The following is a 20,517-nucleotide window of genomic DNA, read 5'->3' on the forward strand; positions in this document are numbered from 1 at the left end:
AGACTTTAATTCAAGCTTTGATGTAACATGTAACAAACCCAGTGTAAATAAGTTACTGAATATGCTGAGGCAGCACAACTTCCATCATGTAAATTCAGAACCAACAAGACTACAAGCGTGCTTGGATAATGCTTTTGTCAACTGTGCTCATGATATGTACTCCACCAAGGTAAAGGAGTTTGTTTTCTCAGACCACTCCATGTTAACAGTAAAGTTAAGACATTTTATAAAAGGAGATGAGAGCAAGGCTGGACAAAAGTTAACAAAATCTAATACCTTAATATTAACAAAACACAATCTCATAAAACTAACACACCAGTTGAGCATAACAAACTGGGACAAATTATTTCAAAACTGTGATTCCAGTGCCCAAACAGTTTATGAAACATTCCACAATTACTTAACAGGTATTTTAAAAGCCCATTTTGTTCAAAAGAAATACCATAAAACAAGAAAAGGTAAATTTTGGTACACCAAAGAACTGGAGAATCTAAAAAATAAGCTACTGCTGTTGAAGCGCCTTGCCAAAGTAAACAATTCTAATGAAATTAAGGATCTTGAAAAAATCACTAAGAAACTGTATAAGAAAGAGTTGCAATTAGCGAAATTAAGATACAACACAAATTTCATAAAAAATAGTAAAAACCAATGCAAAACAGCCTGGTCAGTAATTAATACTGTTAAAGGTGAAGTCAGAAACTTCGACAAGACAGTCCCAATACCAGCAGATACATTCAATAAATATTTTGTAAGCTGTGCTGATGATATCAAAAAGCTGATCAGTAAACCCAATGTAACATATATAGATTATCTGAAGAGAGCAAACCTAAATCATAATAGGGCCGGATCATCATTGAAACACTTCAGAGAGGTATGCCATCATGAAGTTCTTAAAATAGTCAAAGAAGTGAAAAATTCATACAGTACAGATATTTTTAATATGTCAAACAATCTATTGAAAGAAATCATACATTACATTGCAGCACCATTAACATATTCTATAAACCTGTGTCTCATAGAAGGGTTTTTTCCCGATCCTCTCAAACTATCCAAGGTAACTCCAGTCTTTAAGAAGGGTGTCAAATCAGATCCTGCAAACTACAGACCAATTTCACTAATTCCAGTACTAGGAAAAGTCTTTGAAGGCATAATATATAAGCAGATGTATGAGTACCTAGAACTAAATGGTATGTTAAGTGCATCACAGTTTGGTTACAGAAAAGGAAGGTCAGCTATACGTGCCATAGAGCTCTTAGTCAGAGACATTCTAGCAGCATTTGAGGACCATGCGCACGCACAGGTAACCTTATGTGATCTGAGCAAAGCTTTTGACTGTGTTGACCACTCACTTCTGCTCTCTAAACTTGAGTACTATGGAATATGTGATAAAAGTTTAAAACTCATCAAATCATACCTCAATAAAAGGAACCAGGTGGTGAGTTCAGGAAGTCATCTGTCAAACATACTCGAGGTTCAACATGGAGTGCCACAGGGATCTAAATTGGGACCACTTCTTTTCCTTGTACACATAAATGACTTACCAGGAAATATAGATGTAAAGACATATATGTATGCAGATGACACGACTTTTCTATCTGTAAACCATGTACTTGATAACCTTGCAAGTGATATGAAATTGGCAAAAGAAAATGCAACATCATGGTTTAATGCCAATGGTCTGCTATTAAATGAGGAAAAGACCCAGAATATGTGGTTCAGTCCATCAAAGACTACAAAAATAGAAAAACAAAAGGCAAAGTTTTTAGGTATTGTACTTGACAACAGTCTAACATGGAACTCTCATGTTGATCACATAGTGGTTAGGTTGTCAAGAGTTATATATTTGTTGAAGAGACTGATGTGTTGTGTGACATTTGAGTACGTAAGGACAGCGTACTTTGCCTTTTTTCAATCTGTTTTAAGGTATGGGTTAATACTCTGGGGAAACAGCAGAAAAATAAATGAAATTATGGTGATCCAGAAGAAAGCAATCAGAGTAATGGCTAAGGTAGATAATAGAACACATTGTAAACCATTGTTCACTAAATATAGAATTTTAACAGTAATTAATTTATATATTCTTGACAGTGTTAACTACATACTTGCTGAACTACCTAATTTAAGTGTAACAAATGAAAGACATGGCTACTATACAAGAACGTGTACTTCTCTGCTGTTGCCACAAAATAGATTAGCCAAAACTAACAATAGTCATAAGTATATGGCAATTAAAATATATAACAAATTGTCTAAAAATGGGCCAATCAAGCCTGACAAATTATTTAAAGACAATGTTCATAAGTTCTTGTTAACCAATCCATTCTATTCATTAGAAGAATTTTTAGAAATGCCTAATATCAACTTAAATGTGTAAAAAAAAATTTTTTTGTAAAATTAATAGGTTAAGTGAACTGACGAAGTCTATTGCATGTAACAATGCTGAATGACTAATAAAGAATCTGAATCTGAATCTGAACCTACATCCTTCTGAATCTGCTTAGTGTATTCACCTCTTGGTCTCCCTCTACGATTTTTACCCTCCACACTGCCCTCCAATGCTAAATTTGTGATCCCTTGATGCCTCAAAACATGTCCTACCAACCGATCCCTTCTTCTAGTCAAGTTGTGCCACAAACTTCTCTTCTCCCCAATCCTATTCAATACCTCCTCATTAGTTATGTGATCTACCCACCTTATCTTCAGCATTCTTCCGTAGCACCACATTTCGAAAGCTTCTATTCTCTTCTTGTCCATACTAGTTATCGTCCATGTTTCACTTCCATACATGGCTACACTCCATACAAATACTTTCAGAAATGACTTCCTGACACTTAAATCTATACTCGATGTTAACAAATTCCTCTTCTTCAGAAACGATTTCCTTGCCATTGCCAGTCTACATTTTATATCCTCTCTACTTCAACCATCATCAGTTATTTTACTCCCTAAATAGCAAAACTCCATTACTACTTTAAGTGTCTCATTTCATAATCTAATTCCCTCAGCATCACCCGACTTAATTAGACTACATTCCATTATCCTTGTTTTGCTTTTGTTGATGTTCATCTTATATCCTCCTTTCAAGACACTGTCCATTCCGTTCAACTGCTCTTCCAAGTCCTTTGCTGTCTCTGACAGAATTACAATGTCATCGGCGAACCTCAAAGTTTTTACTTCTTCTCCATGAATTTTAATACCTACTCCGAATTTTTCTTTTGTTTCCTTTACTGCTTGCTCAATATACAGATTGAATAACATCGGGAAGAGGCTACAACCCTGTCTCACTCCTTTCCCAACCACTGCTTCCCTTTCATGCCCCTTGACTCTTATAACTGCCATCTGGTTTTTGTACGAATTGTAAATAGCCTTTCGCTCCCTGTATTTTACCCCTGCCACCTTTAGAATGTGAAAGAGAGTATTCCAGTCAACATTGTCAAAAGCTTTCTCTAAGTCTACAAATGCTAGAAACGTAGGTTTGCCTTTTCTTAATCTTTCTTCTAAGATAAGTCGTAAGGTTAGTATTGCCTCACGTGTTCCAACATTCCTATGGAATCCAAACTGATCTTCCCTGAGGTCCGCTTCTACCAGTTTTTCCATTCGTCTGTAAAGAATTCGCGTTAGTATTTTGCAGCTGTGACTTATTACACATATAGTTCGGTAATTTTCACATCTGTCAACACCTGCTTTCTTTGGGATTGGAATTATTACATTCTTCTTGAAGTCTGAGGGTATTTCACCTGTCTCATACATCTTGCTCACCAGATGATAGAGTTTTGTCAGGACTGGCTCTCCCAAGGCCGTCAGTAGCTCTAATGGAATGTTGTCTACCCCCGGGGCCTTGTTTCGACTCAAGTCTTTCAGTGCTCTGTCAAACTCTTCATGCAGTATCGTATCTCTCATTTCATCTACATCCTCTTCCATTTCCATAATATTGTCCTCAAGTACATCGCCCTTGTATAAACCCTCTATATACTCCTTCCACCTTTCTGCCTTCCCTTCTTTGGTAAGAACTGGGTTGCCATCTGAGCTCTTGATATTCATACAAGTGGTTCTCTTCTCTCCAAAGGTCTCTTTAATTTTCCTGTAGGCAGTATCTATCTTACCCCTAGTGAGACAAGACTCTACATCCTTACATTTGTTTTCTAGCCATCCCTGCTTAGCCATTTTGCACTTCCTGTCGATCTCATTTTTGAGACGTTTGTATTCCTTTTTGCCTGCTTCATTTACTGCATTTTTATATTTTCTCCTTTCATCAATTAAATTCAATATTTCTTCTGTTACCCAAGGATTTCTATTAGCCCTCGTCTTTTTACCTACTTGATCGTCTGCTGCTTTCATTACTTCATCCCTCAGAGCTACCCATTCTTCTTCTACTGTATTTCTTTCCCCCATTCCTGTCAATTGTTCCCTTACGCTCTCCCTGAAACTCTCTACAACCACTCGTTCTTTCAGTTTATCCAGGTCCCATCTCCATATATTCCCACCTTTTTGCAGTTTCTTCAGTTTCAATCTGCAGTTCATAACCAAGAGATTGTGGTCAGAATCCATATCTGCCCCTGGAAATGTCTTACAATTTAAAACCTGGTTCCTAAATCTCTGTCTTACCATTATATAATCTATCTGATACCTTTTAGTATCTCCAGGATTCTTCCAGGTATACAACCTTCGTTTATGATTCTTGAACCAAGTGTTAGCTATGATTAAGTTATGCTCTGTGCAAAATTCTTCAAGGCGGCTTCCTCTTTCATTTCTTCCCCCCAATCCATATTCACCTACTATGTTTCCTTCTCTCCCTTTTCCTACTGACGAATTCCAGTCACCCATGACTATTAAATTTTCGTCTCCCTTCACTACCTGAATAATTTCTTTTATCTCGTCATACATTTCATCAATTTCTTCATCATCTGCAGAGCTAGTTGGCATTTAACTTGTACTACTGTAGTAGGCATGGGCTTTGTGTCTATCTTGGCCACAATAATGCGTTCACTATGCTGTTTGTAGTAGCTAACCCTCACTCCTATTTTTTTATTCATTATTAAACCTACTCCTGCATTACACCTATTTGATTTTGTATTTATAACCCTGTAATCACCTGACCAAAAGTCTTGTTCCTCCTGCCACTGAACTTCACTAATTCCCACTATATCTAACTTTAACCTATCCATTTCCCTTTTTAAATTTTCTAACCTACCTGCCCGATTAAGGGATCTGACATTCCACGCTCCGATCCGTAGAACGCCAGTTTTCTTTCTCCTGATAACGACGTCCTTTTGAGTAGTCCCCGCCCGGAGATCCGAATTGGGGGACTATTTTACCTCCGGAATATTTTACCCAAGAGGACGCCATCATCAGTTAATCATACAGTAAAGCTGCATGTCCTCGGGAAAAATTACGGCTGTAGTTTCCCCTTGCTTTCAGCCGTTCGCAGTACCAGCACAGCAAGGCCGTTTTGGTTAACGTTACAAGGCCAGATCAGTCAATCATCCAGACTGTTGCCCCTGCAACTACTGAAAAGGCTGCTGCCCCTCTACAGGAACCACATGTTTGTCTGGCCTCTCAACAGATACCCCTCCGTTGTGGTTGCACCTACGGTACGGCCATCTGTATCGCTGAGGCACGCAAGCCTCCCCACCAACGGCAAGGTCCATGGTTCCTAACCGACTCAAATGTGCTGTTGTAAAACCCCTTTTCAAGAAAGGTGACAAAACTGAAGTCACAAATTAAAAATCAATTTCCCTTCTACCTAGTTTTTCAAAAATTCTGGAAAAGCATATATATAAGAGACTTGTGGAACATCCAGATAAATGTAACATTCTCAGTAAAATTCTATTTGGTTTCCGAAAAGGTCTGTCGACCGAACAAGCAATCTATGCTTTCGCAAATAAAGTTCTGGATTCGATTAATGACAAAATGGTAACAATAAAATTATTTTGTGACTTGTCAAAAGCCTTTGACTCTGTGAACCACCAAAACCCATTACAGCAAGCAGACCTATCAGGAATGACTGGTGTAGCAAATAAGAAAGGTGTCAAAACTGAAGTCACAAATTAAAAACCAATTTCCCTTCTAACTGCTTTTTCAAAGATTCTGGAAAAGCGTATATATACAAGAATTGTGGAACATACCTCAAAGGCAGAATTTAGTAGTAGATATTACTGATGAGACCCATACTGTCCTGCTCTCATCTAATTGGAGAACTATTAAATGTGGAAGTAGTATATTGATGAGAGTTCTGGACCAAAGAACATTTTGAATTAAAGATTCCAGGTTATAAATCAAAGTTCTAATTTCACAGAATTTCCAAACCAAAAAATTTATCAGGGACTGATGACCAAGCGGTTTGGACCATTCCCCTCACCCCCTTTTAAACCAACCAAATAATTTATCCATGCCCACAAAACAAAATTCTCATTTAAAAATGTACAAATCTCATATTTTATTTTTTATAGATGTTGTGGTTGTTGTTGTGGCCTTCAGTCCAGGTACTGGTTTGATGCATCTCTCCATGCTACTCTAACCTGTGCAAGTTTCTTCATCTCCCAGTACCTAATGCAACCTACATCCTTTTGAATCTGTTTAGTGTATTCATCTCTTGTTCTCCCTCTACGATTTTTACCCTTCATGCTGCCCTCCATTACTAAATTGGTGATCCCTTGATGCCTCAGAATATGCCCTACCAACCGATCCCTTCTTCTAGTCAAGTTGTGCCACAAATTTCTCTTCTCTCCAATTCTATTCAATAACTCCTCATTAGTTATGTGATCTACCCATCTAATCTTCAGCATTCTCCTGTAGCACCACATTTCAAAAGCTTCTGTTCTCTTCTTGTGTAAACTATTTATTGTCCACGTTTCACTTCCATACATGGCTACGCTCCATACAAATACTTTCAGAAACTACTTCCGGACACTTAAATTTATACTCAATGTTAACAAATTTCTCTTCTTCAAAAACACTTTCCTTACCTTTGCCAGTCTACATTTTATATCCTCTCTACTTCAACCATCATCAGTTATTTTGGTCCTCAAATAGCAAACCTCATTTACTACTTTATACGTCTCATTTCCTAATCTAATTCCAGCAGCTTCACCTGATTTAATTCGACTACATTCCATCATCCTCATTATGCGTTTGTTGATGTCCACCTTATATCCTCCTTTCATGACACCGTCCATTCTGTTCAACTGCTCTTCCAGGTCCTTTGCTGTCTTTGACAGAATTACAATGTCATCGCCAAGCCTAAAAGTTTTTATTTCTTCTCCATGGATTTTAATTCCTACCCCGGATTTTTCTTTTGTTTCCTTTCCTGCTTGCTCAATATACAGATTGAATAACATCGGGAATAGGCTACAACTCTGTCTAACTCCTTTCCAGACCACTGCTTCCCTTTCATGCCCCTCTTGTAAATGCCATCTGGTTCCTGTACAAATTGTTAATAACCTTTTGCTCCCTGTATTTTACCCTGCCACCTTCTGAATTTGAAAGAGAGTATTCCAGTCAACATTGTCAAAAGCTATCTCTAAGTCTACAAATGCTAGAAATGTAGGTTTGCCTTTCCTTAATCTATTTTCTAAGATAAGTCGTAGGGTCAGCATTACCTCACATGTTGCAACATTGCCATAGAATCCAAAATGATATTCCCCGAAGTCGGCTTCTACCAGTATTTCCATTCGTCAGTAAAGAATTTGTGTTAGTATTTCGCAGCCGCGGTTTATTAAACTGATAGTTCGATAATTTTCACATCTGTCAACTTCTACTTTCTTTGGGATTGGAATTATTATATTCTTCTTGAAGTCTGAAGCTATTTCGCCTGTCTCATACATCTTGCTCACTAGATGGTAGAGTTTTGTTAGGCCTGGCTCTCCCAAGGTTGTCAGTAGTTGTAATGGAATGTTGTCTACTCCTGGGACCTCGTTTCAACTTAGGTCTTTCAGTGCTCTGTCAAACTCTTCACACAGTATCATATCTCCTATTTCATCTTCATCTACATTCTCTTCCATTTCTATAATATTGTCCTAAAGAACATCACCCCTGTATAGACTCTCTATATACTCCTTCCCCCTCTCTGATTTCCCTTCTTTGCTTAGAACTGGGTTGCCATCTGAGCTCTTGATATTCATGCAAGTGATTCTTTTTTCTCGAAAGGTCTCTTCAGTTTTCCTGTAGGCAGTATCTTGCCCTTAGTGATATGCGCCTCTGCATCCTTACATTTGTCCTCTAACCATTTCTGCTTAGTCATTTTGCACTTCCTATGGATCTCATTTTTCAGACGTTTCTATTTCTTTTTGCCTACTTCATTTAATGCATATTTATATTTTCTCCTTTCATCAATTAAATTCAGCATCTCTTCTGTTACCCACGGATTTCTATTAGCCCTCGTCTTTATACCTACTTGATCCTCTGCTACCATACCTTCACTATTTTGTATCTCGAAGCTACCCATTCCTCCTCTACTGTATTTCTTTCCCCCATTCTTGTCAATCGTTCCCTAGTGATCTGAATAACAATTATCAAACCTTATTTATCTATATCGAAAAAAGACGAATTCTCGTTTGCTCATTTAAAAGATTTACAAATATAATAATTTTTTTTCTTTACAAAAAGAATCATCAAACATCATTTACCTATCCTGAGAAACTAAATTCTCATTATTCATTTAAAAATTTACAAATGTAATAAATTTTGTTCGTTATAAATAAGAAGCATCAAACTTCCTTTGCCTCTACTGAAAAAAAGTAGATTTTCCTCTTAATAAATAATGAACCATATCGAAAGTTACCAGTTTCACTCATATCCCATTAATGAGAAAACTAAAATTAATTTAAATCATCCTAACAAGGTAACAAATTCATATTAAATGGGTGATTGTTGCATTCATCCTATTGTTCAAAACTATACAGGGTGGGCAGAAAATGTGTGAAATGCTTGTAGGGATGTTACAGGGCAGGTTGTACTGAGATACAAATGTTAAGAAAGAAATTCGATACGTTGCGCCGTTTCCGAGTTATTTAGCATTGAAGTTAGCCAATCGGGGCATTGCGCACTTGCATTCAAGCGAGCTACCAGAGGCGGTGTAGCCCAACGAGTGCTTTGCCTCATTAGCTGAAACTTGAATTTACACGCGCGACTATCTGATTGGCTAACTTCAATGCTAAATAACTCGGAAACAGTGCAACGTATTGAATTTCTTTCTCAACATTTATGTCTCAGTACAACTTTCCCTGTAACATCCCTACAAGCATTTCACACATTTTCTGACCAACCTGTATATGACATTTGATGTTATTTGCACAGATGGAACTGATTTTTCTGCACATGATGGTAAATCAGATATTAAATTAATTGATAATTATGTTTTAAAGGTGTTCAATAATTACAGTATTTTATCTAGAATCGAACATCCTTTTATTTCTTCTTCAGTGCTTATTCGATTAACTTCTTCTCTGTTGAATGAATTAAATGTGGAAGGACATATTCTCACAATGGAAAATTAATGCCAAACAAAATGAAAGTCTTTATCCCCTAGAATTATTTTGTGGCGTTTGTAAAAGTTTATTAGTAAATAATGTGGAATGGTGATTTTACTGTAATTTTTACTTGGAGTTCGAGAAAAGATGAAGAAGATTATATTCTTTGTTGGACTACTAAAAATGATAATACTACACTTCCAAAAGAAGGTAAAATTGTTGTCAAAGTGTGGAAATACGTGTTCCTTTTGTTAAATATGAGCCAGAATATTCACTTGAACTAGAACTAGAAAGACTTAAAACTCCAAAATATAGAATTTCTTTCTTCAAACTGCAAACAACTGAATTTGCTGAATTACAAGGAAAAATAAATTTTGAATTAGACATTGCTAATTACTATAATCTGACCAAAATTGATACACCTTACTTTATTTTCGTTGTTCTCCAAACTATCCAACAAAATAATGAGTTACCGGTACATGAGTCGTCTTTATTCGATCATGTTACATCACAATGTAATTTTTTTAAAAATGGAGGAAATGTTTTGCCTCAATAATAATGGAATGTTGAACCACCAAATAACTTCTTAAAAGCTTATGATTCTTTTGAAGATGTTAAAAGATGAACCAATTAAATGATGATGTAAATGTAACTCCTTTCAACTTTATTCAAAATTATCCTATCTATGTAATCAGTACAACTAGAAGAATGAATGTTGTAAATACTCAAAAGACAACAATGAAACTATGTGCATTATTTAATTAAAATATTCCAAATGATACAAATGCGTATGTTATTGCATATGGTAAAAAGAATTTGACTGATGATTCACAACATAGAATGCTTACTGGAAGTTTTTATTTCCTTAAATGAAAAAATTAGAAAAAAATTAAAGAACTTTTAACTTCCTATCTTCATTTCCTTTTGAAATATTTTCAGAAAAATAGAGAAGATAAAAACTGAAAAATTTACATTTTCAAAAATTAAAACTTTTTCCAAACGTTTTCAAAACACTTGAAAAAAGATTTTAATATTTGATTCTTTAAATTTTTTCTGTATAAATAAAAATGAACGTGAATGGTTGTATTGAAAATCTGTTAACTGAACTTAACAATATTGCATTTCTGAAATGTTCGCTGAATTACCAGAACTTAAAAAACGTAAATCTTACGCCATTTCAAAAGTCAAAATTTTACCAACTAAATTTGGGGATAAAGTCTTATTTCTTTTATAGATGATAAATATAAAATTACCCTTCCACAATGTTATACACAAATCTTTACAAATGATGTTGATAAATTGGATAAAATTGTAGGATTACATTTTATTTATCAATGTAAAAAACAAAATAAATTTCGTCCCATTCATGGTATTTCATTTGAATAACATTTTTAATTTTTTTTTTTTTTTGTGTTTTTCTTTCAGTGGAATTGAAAATTGTGTTTACCTTAATTTTCAAATTTTTTCTAAGTATCTCAACTTTGTTGTTCATTTTGTTTTGGTTGTAATTGTGTAGCATTTGGTTGGGACATTGTGTGAAATTAGAATCTTTCTTTATAACGTGGAATTTTTATTCCAAAATGCTCTTTGGTCATCTCTCATCAATATACGACTTGTGGAGTGCCTCAAGGATTCATTCTTGATCCTTCACTGTTCCTCATATTTAAAAATGACATTCCTCAATGTACAAAGCTACAGTGCTTTTTTACCATCTTTGTTGATGATACCCGGATTATGATTGATGGTCATGCATCTGAAGATCTTCAAGGATCTGTTAAGAATATTCTTATTGATTTAATAGAATTGTTCAGCGTCAATGGACTCTCATTGAACCTTAATGAGTTAACTGTGAAGTGTGGCACAGAGTCAACAGAAAGAGCTGAAATTGTAATTGATTCAAGAGTAAACTGGTCTCATCATATAATAAATCTTCAGAAGAGAGTATGAGGGAATATGGTATAGTTGTAGGTAAACAACTAGAATTCTCTCATATACAGATTCATTCACACTTAATGTCTACACAGATACAAGTCCGGAAGCTAACTGCCGTTAGCGTCCAACATGTTCTCCAAAGCCCTCTCCTCAAAGATAGCACACTTACGCACAGAACAAATATCGATTTTTAAGGCACTCTACGCCACATAGCCCCCCCCCCCCCCCTGCGCAGTATGGAGTGCGTCCCTGTGAATGGGGGGGTGAGAAGTTAGGAAGGTAACGCACAGTTCTTCTGCGTCAGGCGGAAGCGGTCGACTGGTAGGAGACCGGGGGGTGAAGCCCGGTACGTCGCCGGTGAAGTCAGCAAGCGACGCCGGTGGCTGAAGACGACGTCCCGTCCTGGAGTGAAGGTGTAGCACTTCGTCAGCCGGCAGGCGGAGAATCACCTTGCCAGAAGGCCTAACAAAGGCACGCAAATTGCCACACGCAGCACTTCTGCTCAATTTAAAGTGGCGCACCACACGAGATTCTACACTTCCTCCCTCAATATTGTCACACGCGAGTACCACACACACTGTATCGCCATCTACGACAACAGATAATTTATGTATGTCATCAGGGTGCACATGTGTTGTGAATTCTTGGATGGCACCTGTACGAGCAATGGTAGGGAGGCAGGGAGGTATGGGAAAGCCATGGCAGGGGGAAGCATCTGCTAAGAGGGGGGTGGCAGGTGCACTAGACTGTGCAGGAGACAACCTCGGGCGATCAGCTGACAGACGAGGGAGCATGACCGAAGGCAACGCGGAGCCAGCGTGGGTTGAACGGCGTGACAAAGAGCTGTCACACGAAGATGGTAACACAATGGTAGAATCCGAGTGGTTGGCGGTTCGACTGCGAGGGCTGTGAGGAGTGAAGCCCCGAAAAGATTGGCCACTCGAATTAGATGAACGCGGAGAAGGAGCAGTGCTCGGCAGAGAAACACGCTGTGGAAAATCAATACCCAAATGCATGGTGTAGGAAGATGGATGGCCGCTCGAAGCAGGAGTGGGAGAAATAGGGGCAGAATCAGGGAGGTTCACCTGAGGCTCAATGAAAGCTGGTTTCATTCGGTTGAGTGAGACCGTGGTTACAGAGTCTTTTATGAGGAGATCCATGTTATTCTCAGAGCGTTTGACGACCTTGTAAGGACCTGTGTAGGGCGACTGAAGCAGGGCTTTGACTGAGTCGTCTCTGAGAAACACGTACTCACAAGAGTCTAGCGTGTGCGGTACGTACACGCGCAGAGGTGTATGAGCAGCCGGAGGTGGCGGGTGAATTTTGCTGCAGTGCAAGCGCACCCGCTCGAGAAGTGAAGGGAGTTCAGAGGGCCGTGGAAGTGGGGTCCGAGTGACTAATTCTCCAGGCAAAACCAGAGGTTGGCCATATACAAACTCAGCTACGGACCCCTTGAGGTCTTCCTTGAAAGTCGCACGAAGGCCAAGAAGCACGAAGGGCAGTGCCTCTGTCCATAGTGAGTCATGGCAACGCAGGGCAGACTTTAAGGTGCAATGCCATCGCTCGACAAGCCCATTGCTTTGGGGGTGGTGTGCAGAACTATGAATTTTGACAATACCACACATTTTACATAAGTCAGAGAAAACTGAAGACTCGAATTGTCGCCCCTGGTCAGTGGTGAGGTAAACAGGTGAGCCAAATCTAGAGATCCACGAATCTAAGAATGCTCAACTTACTGTCTCAGAGGTAATGTTCGGAATAGGCACAGCCTCAGCCCAACGAGTCAACCTGTCAATAGCTGTAAACAAGTAACGGAAACCCTCGGAGGGGGGCAAAGGGCCTACGAGGTTGACATGAGCATGGTGAAACCAGCCTGGAGGTTGGGCAAAACAGCCAAGGGGTGGAGAAGTGTGCCTGGAAACTTTGTTCTGTTGACACACCATGCATGCCCTTGCCCAAGACTGACAGTCACGGCGCATGTTTCTCCAGACAAACCATTCAGCACCAGACGGTTGGAGGCTTTAACACCGGGGTGTGCTAATGTGTGTAGTTTGTCAAAGACCTAACATTGAAGGGGCTTAGGAATGAATGGCCGCAACGTACCAGTCGATTCATCACACCACACTAAGTCAGATATGCCGGGGAAAGTAGAGCGTACCAGTTGGAGAGAGGAGCTGTGGTCTGAAATTAACTGCATGATATCGGGGTCTGCCGATTGCAACCGAGGTAGGTCCGTTAAGTCAATTAAGGTTGTGACAGCACCAACACACGAGAGAAAATCAGCGACCACATTGTCCGCTCCTCGGATGTAGCGAATGTCATTTGTAAATTGCAAGATGTAATCGATGTCACGAAAACGTCGTGGGGGCGGATCAGGCGCAGAATTTTTTATCGCAGGAACCAACGGCTTGTGATCAGTGAGCACATAGAAATCTCGTCCCTCAACATCAGTTCTGAAGTGTCTTATGGCCTCGTAAACTGCAAGTAGTTCTCTGTTGTATGCTTAGTATTTCTTCTGCGCGTTGTTTAGCTTTTTTGAGAAAAACTGCAGGGGTGTCGTAACATCGTTGTATGTCTGACTCCGTACTGCGCCGATAGCATTGTCACTAGTGTCAGTAGTGATAAACATTGTGGCATCCACCTGTGGGTGAGCAATAGTGACAGTGGAGGCCAACAGCTGTTTGAGTTCATTAAATGCCTTGTCCATGTCTGGTGTCCATGGTACCTGGCGGGTGCCAGAAGTTTGTGGGCCAGCGAGAGCATCTGTGAGAGGAGCCTGCACTGCAGAAGCGGCTGGCAAATGTTTCCGGTAATAATTAACTGTTCCGATGAACCTGCGTAATTCCCTGCAGGTCTGAGGGCGTAGCATCTCGGGAACAGACTTGATCTTGTCCTGTGGTGGTGTCAGACCGTCCGATGACACAACATAACTTAGGAATGTGACGGATGACTTGTGCAATTGAGTCTTTTTATTGTTCAGTTCAATACCAGCGGCTGCTAAAATATCTGCCACGACTCGAACACGCTCCTCACTCTGTTCTAAAGTAGAAGCAAAAACCAATATGTCGTCCATATATACGATACAAAGGTCTAGATGGGATAAAGTTTGATTGATGAAACGCTGCCATGTTTGGGGTGCATTTTTCAACCCAAACGGCATAAAGTTGTATTGGAACAGCCCGAAGGGAGTGGTTATGGCAGTCTTTTCAATGTCCTCCGGAGCCATAGGAATCTGATGAAATGCGTGCTTACAGTCCAAAACAGAGAAGTACTTTGCACCTGCGAGCGCATGATTGAAGTCTGCGATGTGTGGGACCGGATATCTATCAATGATGGTACGGGAATTTAAATGCCTATAGTCTCCAACCATACGCCAAATACCGTCTTTCTTTTGGTCAAACAGGATAGGACTAGCCCAGCAACCGGAAGAAGGTTCAATTATTCCCTTTTGTAACAGATCGTCCAATTGTTCTTTTGCAATTTTCATAAATTCCGGCTTGAGGCGGCGTGGATGTTGCGATATGGGCGGCCTATCGGTTAGATGTAACCGATGAACTGTGCCGTTAGTGACTACTGCAATACGTGGCGTGGCACGATAGTCAGATGTCCGTGAAGCGGAGCAGGCAGTGGCGGACGGGCCAAGCTGTGGCGCTGAGGGTACGGAAGTACAGGTGTGCCACCCGCTCGTAGGCTGCGTAAAGGCCGCACACGTGTTAACATGGGCGAGGTTGGTACACTGGTTCTTGGTAGCGGGCCGTGTCGCTACGAGCGCTGTAGGCATGAGTGGGCGTGGCCGGACAGCAGATGGCCGTAGTTCATTGCCACAAGCTTGGCAAGTTAATTTTCCATTTCGAATGCAAGGAGCATGAGCACTTGGACATATCCTATCATTACAAAAGGGGGTGCTGACACAGTTTACAGAGTTCACAACATTGTCGTTAACGTGCGCGGGCACGGAAACACCAGATTAGCACGGACTGACCTTGTCTGTAGCCGACGAGTCGTCTGCTTGTAGTGCCGCGAGGCGTTGTTGTGTGGAGGCCAACTCGTGGTGTATGTCGCGGAGATGCAGCAGCATTTCCATACGTTCTATCCGCAACTTAGAAGACTTGGCGCACTCCACTAGCCACTTCTTTGTCCAAGATTGCAGCTCCAAGGATAGGTTTACACACTTCTTAGCACAGCACACATGTTTGGTGTTAGCCGAACTGTCACTCGGCGAAGCGAAAGGAATATGTTTGTTAAGGGAGGGGTAAAACACAGTATTTTGCACAAAATCTAGTGACAACTGATAGTGCTTGAGGAAATCTTTTCCGAGAATAGGTTCTTCAATTGTTGACACTAGAAACGTCCACTCCAGCTTGCACTCGGGCGAAAGTTTCACTGTATACAAAGTGGAACCCGGACACTGTAGGGTAGACAAGTTCACTGCATGAAGTACTGTTTTGTGTGGTTGCACTTTATTGGTTGCTAGGCGAACCGACAGCAAAGAGATGTCTGCGCCAGTGTCTACCAGAAAACATATGCCTGATCGTAAATCGCGAACATAGACTCGACCACACTTACTATTATTGTCCGAAACGGAGTGCAACGTGGGATGGTGCCCGTTGTTTACATCGCAGGAGGTGGCACCGTAGCCTACCTGCGGTTGCAGTTTGGGTAAGAATACGGTGACTGGCATTTGCGAGCTTGCTCCCCGAATCTCGCGTGGAAGAAACAGTAAGGTTGGGCGGGCCTGTGCCCTTGTGGGTAGTTGCTAGGTGACGGAGTATGTGCCCCAGAGTCTTCCACAGAGGCCGATGCACTGTCGTTGCGAGGAGTTGAAGGTGCAGGCAGGGCGGCTAGTTTAAAAAACTTGTTATCAGCAGCACCAGACAGGGGCATGACATCAGAAAGTGTCTTAGTGCAGTCACGTCCAGAATGCAGTGCACGGAGCTCACGTTGCCTGGCGGAGTATGCTCTGTCGGCGGCTCATAAACGTTCATTTACTGGCCTATCTTCATACGCAGAGATTGCAGTCTGGACAGGCAAAGGCAGCTTTTCAGTCCAGATTTCTGCGAGCGTGTCATCAGGCATAACTTGCTCATCGACGAGAAGATGGATGCACCACCACAGCTGGGACGGAGTCCTGTCGCTGAGACGCTCTTCGTAGATGAGCTGTCGCACATTTTCTCTCCTGGTTTTAGAGACGCGCTCCAGTATCGTTTGTTTCGCCACAGCATACTTCCCTGCTAGGGGGGGTGCTTTGACCAGATCATAAATTAAATCAACGCGGTCGTGAAGATGGTTCATGAGGCAGGCGAAGCGTGCGTCGTCGTCCAAAGCACAGACATTGAATGTTTGCTCAATCAGGTTAAACCAGAACTCCGGGTGAGCAGTTTTGAAGTCTGGTAATTTCGGCAGATTCGGCACTGCAGTCACTGCGGAGGTGCGCCTGTTACTTCGGACACAAGTAGAGCATGCAGAAGATTGCGAGTCCGGATTATTGGAACCCGTAATGCGGGAATCGCAAAATTCACTTGACGACGGGGGGGGGGGGGGGGGGGGGGGGGGGGCGGCTGAGAAGCAACGGACGCTCGAACGGTGTGAGGATCGTAGTCAAAATGTGCATTCTCATTGACGTGGTAGCTCGGAGAGAAGTCACAAGTGCTTAAGTACGCCGGTGAATGTCCGTTATGCACACAGTATTCACTCAACCGTGAGTGGTGGGGCTGGTTGTAGATGTCAGAGTAATTACTATCCAGCACAGAATTGTTGACCTGATTAGAAGCAACACAAGGATCCCACACACGTCCACTAGGATGCACACTCGGTGTGATATTTGCTGTTGGGCGAGCATTGAACACCTGTTGACTAGCTGGCGCGGAAGGATACACACGTGGCGGGAACTGATTCGAGTTTGAATTTACTACTGGATTTTCCAAAGTAGCAAAACCTCGCTCGACGCCGCGAAGTGTATTGAATTGTGTGTTCGACACAGGAGTAGAAAGGTTCTGACCAACACTCTGTGGAGAACACGTGGGAAGGTCCCAGCTAACAAAGCCAGAGTCTACGACCGTTGGCGGTTGGAAGAAACTGGCGGCACTCGATGAATTCCACTGCGTGTTCTGGCTGAAGGATTCCGAAGATTCTTGCGGCATGTCCACTACGGTGGCAGGAGTGCTGGAGAGATGTTGCTGGAATCCGGGCCGCGGTGAATGCTGAAAGGCCATTGTCTGGAGCTGAACAAAGGCCCTCGCGATCACGGAGAAACCCGACACGGTAGGCGCGTAAATAACCTTCAGCCGGTAACTCGGACGTGTATTACACAAAAACGGGGTCACCAGTGAGGGAATGTGGTATAGTTGTAGGTAAACAACTAGAATTCTCTCATGTACAGATTTATTCACACTTAGCGTCTACACAGATACAAATCCAGAGGCTAACTGCCGCTAGCGTCCAACATGCTCTCCAAAGCCCTCTCCTCAAAGATAGCACACTTACGCACAGAACAAATATCGATTTTTATGGCGCTCTACGCCACAAGTACATCAAATTTTGCCCTACGTGTTCTCTCCAAGAGCGGAAATATATACAAAATGTATGTAGCATACTACACATATTTCCATTCTCTTATAACATATTATATTTAGGGGAAACTAAACACTAGCAAAGAAAATACTCTTGGCCCAAAACCATGTTGTAAGACTAATGAGTGGCATAGATTGTAGATGCAGTTGTTATTTCCCAGTACGTATTTTCTCTTATGTGTTTCATCAGCTAAAACACTGAGTTTTGTAAAAGAAGTAGTGAATATCATAGATATGATATTAGGAGAAAGTATGATTTGCTCAATGATTGTACAAATCTGACTATGGTGCAGAAGGGTGTGCGGTTCTCTTGTGCAAAACTTTTTAAAGATCTCCCTCCTTATATTAAAAGCAACTTTGATGACCATTTCTCTTTTAGGAAGTATCTGAAGTAATTTCTACTGGAGAGTGAATTTTATAGTTTGGAGGAGTTTTTTAGTCACAATCAGAAAACGTAATAGATTTGCGGACCAGAAATTTTAAGGGTGATATACCATAGTGTAAGTTTGATTAATGATGTAGTTGCCATACTCATGTAATATTAATAGTTATTTTCATTGGTTGTATTTGTTTTTCACTTTCTGTGGCTAATGTTTGCTGTAATCTGCCATTCTTACCAAATATGTGTAATGCAAACATGAAGTATTACTTTTGTATGATTGACTGCTTTTATATTAAATTTTTTGGCAGATTAAAACTGTGTGCCCGACCAAGACTCGAACTCGGGACCTTTGCCTTTCGCGGGCAAATGCTCTACCATCTGAGCTACCGAAGCACGACTCACGCCCGGTACTCACAGCTTTACTTCTGCCAGTATCTCGTCTCCTACCTCCCAAACTTAACAGAAGCTCTTCTGCGAACCTTTTATATTACCTATGTATAGATTGTTTAGTGACACACACTATATCCTTGTGAGTTTATTACAGTTAAGGTGGAGTAAGAAATAAATAAATAAGAAGTTGAATGGAGTGGACAGTGTTTTGAGGAAAGGATATAATGATGAACACCAATAAAACCAAAACAGAGATAATGGAATGTAGTCACATTAAATCAAATGATGCTGATTAGGTTTGTAAATGAGACGGTTAAAGTAGTAGATGAGTTTTGCTATTTGGACAGCAAATTAACTGATGAGGGCTGAAGTAGATAGGATATAAAATGTACACTGAAAATATAAATTAACCCTGATCTTCAATCACACTGACATAATACACTATTACGAAGTTGAAGAATTCCGCTATAAAATTGGAAATTCAAGAAACATACAGACGGGGATGGTGTATGTGAGTGGGACGCCCCACAGTGGCACCTGTGAAGAGAGTGGGTGTTCAGCTGCAGAGGCGGCAGTTCTTCAGGAAATAGCTACCGCCAACTTGGCACCAACTCAAACAGTCTACGCCTAATTTCAGGCGGGCAGCATTCACACTGCGCTATGCCGCGCTGCAGAGTGCTGCCGCTTGTACACAGCCGGCGGAATTAGGCTCATTTCTGTCTGACTTCTGAGCAGCCGACCGGTGGGAACCTCACATGTGGCTGTCATGGTAACTCCAAGCAGGAGATGCAGTTGAAACGTGCTGTACGAGATGCAAGGGTGACGATGCAAATTTGTTGCTTTAGGTGTGGTAACTTAGAGGTAAGCTAGACCAGTGTTACCAAAAGACCAGTGTTACCACCCTGGGGGGCGTGAGAGTTGATTGGGTGGGTGCGGGGGTAAGGGGAGGGAGGGTGTAGACATCTCAGAAGAAAGCAGATAAATACGGTGAGACAAATAAAAAATTGTGCATTTTTTGTAGAGTTGTCAGCAACAGCTTTGCCTTGCATGACAACTAGTTATTGCTGGCACAACAGATATTTTAGTCTTTAACAAGGAAAATTGGCAAACAGCAACTTGAGAAGTTCCTTTATTTTCACAACCAGTTTCGGAAATTTTGTATGCCATCTTCAGGCCCCATGTGCACCTCATGTACTCGTATAGACACTCAAATGTATCTATATTGACATACTGGTGCCAACAGTTTCTGGATGCCATGAATTCGTATTTCAGATGCTCCCTTTGTAGCCTTTGAAATTAAGTCTTCAAAGGAAGCACTTGAAATATGAATTCCAACATCCAGAAACTGATGGCTTCAGTATGCAAATATCAATTCGTTCGAGTGTACATACATGACGTGCATGTCGGGCCTTCAGGCTGTGAAAATACAGTAAAATAGCTTCTCAAATTTCACGGCTGCTTGGCGATTTAGCAAGAAATGTGTTTGAGAATAAGAAGAGATATTTGTCTACGCCATACATAGATTTAAGAGTTAGGAAATCTTTTCTGGAAGCATTTGTATCGAGTGTAGTCGTGTATGGAAACAGAAAATGCATGATCAGCAGTTCAGGAGTTTAGACAAGAATAGAAGAGAAGCTTTTGAAATGTAGTACTACAGGAGAATAGTGAAGATTAAATGGATAGATCACGTAAATAATGAGGAGATACTGAAACAGAATTTTGGAGAAGAGACATTTATGGTACAACCTGAATAGAAAAAGGAATTGTTTAATAGAAC

This window comes from Schistocerca serialis, chromosome 3 (assembly GCF_023864345.2).
Source record: "Schistocerca serialis cubense isolate TAMUIC-IGC-003099 chromosome 3, iqSchSeri2.2, whole genome shotgun sequence".
In the NCBI taxonomy this organism is placed as follows: Eukaryota; Metazoa; Arthropoda; class Insecta; order Orthoptera; family Acrididae; genus Schistocerca; species Schistocerca serialis.